Source organism: Nematolebias whitei, chromosome 8 (genome assembly GCF_014905685.2).
Source record: "Nematolebias whitei isolate Nwh7 chromosome 8, NemWhi1, whole genome shotgun sequence".
Classification (NCBI taxonomy): Eukaryota; Metazoa; Chordata; class Actinopteri; order Cyprinodontiformes; family Rivulidae; genus Nematolebias; species Nematolebias whitei.
In genome coordinates, this window is record NC_056505.1 from 43,630,662 (window position 1) to 43,633,822 (window position 3,161).

Here is a 3,161-nt window from a genome sequence, read left to right on the forward strand (position 1 = left end):
GCAGAACCAGGCTCAGGACAAGTGGCCATCTGCTTTGACTGGCTGTAAGTGAGATATCTGCATATGAGCATCAGAGCTGCTTCCATAAACTGACGTAAAGACGTCAAAACTAAGAAATGATTGTGGTGGGATACAGAAATGTAATATCAGATGTTTAATACACCATGCCCTTCCACAAAAAAAAAAAAAAAAAAATCTATGCTACAAAACTTACCAAAAACATCAGAGTGGACGATTAGTGCTTATATTAAACTTGTTGAGCTGCTAGTGAAGGCAAACAGCTCTGTAATAAAATAATTCAGTGTCTTTACAGGACTGTCAGATTATTTAGGTCGATTTCAGCAGATATCTTGAAATCTTTAAATTCAATTAAATTTAATTCAAAAATACTTTATTAATCCCAAAGAGAAATTATTTGTTGTTGTAACTCGTTATCCTCATTTCATTAAGATATGTTATAGATACTGATGGCTGTAAGCAGGAAGGATCTCTTATTCAATTCAATTCAATTCAATTCAAAAATACTTTATTAATCCCAGAGGGAAATTTAAATGTTGTTGTAGCTCATTTTCCTTGTTTCATAAAAGAGTTGTTCTAGATGTTGATGGTTGTGGGCGGGAAGGATCTCTTGTGATGGTCCGTCTTATAGCAGATCTGAAAAAACTGGCCACAGATGTTGATCCGTTTACTTGCACTTGGTTGGCCTCCTGGGCTTCAGGATCACCCGAATGTTGGGCAGAAATCCTCCCAGGGCAATGGCCACTCCTCCCAGCAGCTTGTTGAGCTCCTCATCGCTGCGGACAGCCAACTGTAGGTGCTGATGGACGATCCTGTCTTTCCGCTGTCATGAGCCGTGTTTCCTGCTAGTTCCAGGATCTCAGTGGTCAGGCACTCGAGCACAGCTGGCAGGTAGATAAAAATGCGTCCACAGAACATCCTTTTCAACTCATTTGAAATTTAGGGCTGTAGTTGAGATATTACTTGAGCTTTTGAGATGTTAATCAGCTGCTGTTGGTTGTAGAAACTGCCTTGTTGCCATGGTTACACATCATAACAAATGTCCAAAACTAAAAAAGTTTCAGTAAAAATCCTTCCAGCTGCACAGCATCCGATACCAGAGGAAACAATCATCCAAAAAATGTGATTTACATCCAGAAAAAGAGGAATTAAAGTTTCCAAAAGCAAAATATCAGAATGAAAGTAACAGAACTGCTCCAACATGCAGCCACAGGTCCATTCCACAGTGGATCCTAAGAAACTGGCTGCAGATGCCGTCCGATCCATCCACCCAGACTCGGCTGGCCTCTCGGTTCCCCCGGGCTGTAAGACCGACCGAATGATGAACAGAACTCCTCCCAGAGCGATGGCCACTCCTCCCAGCAGTCTGCCGAGCTCCTTGTCGCTGCGGACAGCCAACTGTAGGTGCTGAGGGACGATCCTGTTCATTCATGTTAATTTCATGTTCATTATTACTATTGAAAGAGTAAAGTCAAACTTTTCTACATAAACACAACTATCATGCACAACCTCGGCTTTATGACATGAAATCTTTTACTGTAATTGACTTATTTTCTTGCTTTCTGTCCATCAAAAGGTTTGAAACATCAGAATGTGTTCATGTGCTTATGTCAACAGCTTCTTCTGCTTCTAGATGGAGGCTGGAACATTCTGTATGACACCAAGATGATAGTCACCACACCGAGGAGGCCTCATCATCAGAACCTGAGATCAGGAGCTCCTCAGATGATCATAGAAGCACAAATATTTCATTATTTTATTCAAATTAACATTTAATACAAACTTTAGACATAACTGATGCATCATTATTATTATCCATTCCTTTTATGAAAATATTAATTCACAGTACGACCTGTTTATATTTTGTAACGTTTAACTGAGGGAACAACAGAAGGAGCCAGGTTTGTCAGTGCACAGCCTACGTGCACTATTTTCTCCAGAGGTGTAAGACCTTTAGAGGAATGGGATCTTCAGTCCCCAACAGACTCTGCAACATCAAACCCTCTGTCTGCTAAAACCACCTGCACTGAGACCAGAAGTCCTCTGAGAGCAAAACCAGACAGAAACAAAGATTCATCTTCAGTCACCTCAGTGTCAGCAGCGCTTGTTGAAAAAATAAAATGTATTAAAAAAGGCTGAAACTGTTTGAAACATGTAGGTCATGTCATATATGAAAACATTTCACCCGGTAAAATAGAGGTCAAATCAAATACATAAATACAAATATGTGAACACATCTGGGGCACGGTGGCTCAGTTGGTAGAGCTGCCGCTTCTCAGCGAGAAGGATGCAGGTCAAATCCTGGCCCAGGACCTTTCTGGATGGAGTTTGCATGTTCTCTCCGTACTGCATGGATTTTCGCCGTGTAACCCAGTTCCCGCCCACAGACCAAAAACATGCATGATTGGTAACTCTAAATGGTTCCTAGTTGTGAGTGAGAGAGTGGATGGTTGTTTGTCTTGTTTGTCTCTGTGTGTCCCTGTGATGGACCGGAGACCTGTCCAGGGTGTTCCTGTGATGGATTGGAGACATATCCAGGGTGTCTTCTGCCTCTCACACAGTGACTGCTGGCAGGGGTGGACTGGGGTAATATCCATGGCAGTGACGATTCTACTATCTGACCTTTCGGGTGCTTAGCCCTCAGTGTTGGCAATTGCTCTTGGCTTGAACAACGCAGTGGCCATTAGTGTCAGAAGTAGGGGTGCACCAATTTATCGGCCCCAATTTCCTTAACTTTGAGTGATCGGCAATTGACCAATACTTAAACGAGAAACCGATTTTACAGATTTTTTGTAGTTTTAACAGCAATTGTTTAAACTTCACTTATACTTCAGAGCATTACCTCATGGCAAGTTAAAACAAGTTTGCACTGTTTCTAGGACAGCACATATTCACACTCTCCAGGTGGCTCTGGTGCCAGCACCGCCATTGCCTCCTCCCACGCAGGTGCAGACACTTCATCCTTCCGCCCAGGTGGCGCAGGTGCAGCCCCTCTGTCCATCAGCCCAGGTGGCACAGGTGCAGCTGCTCCATCCATCTGCCCAGGTGGGCCTCAAAAGCTTTCAACTGCAGCCAACTGGCGATCCATACCTGCTGTACTCGCACCACGGGAGGAGGCAATGGCGGTGCTGGCACCAGAGCCA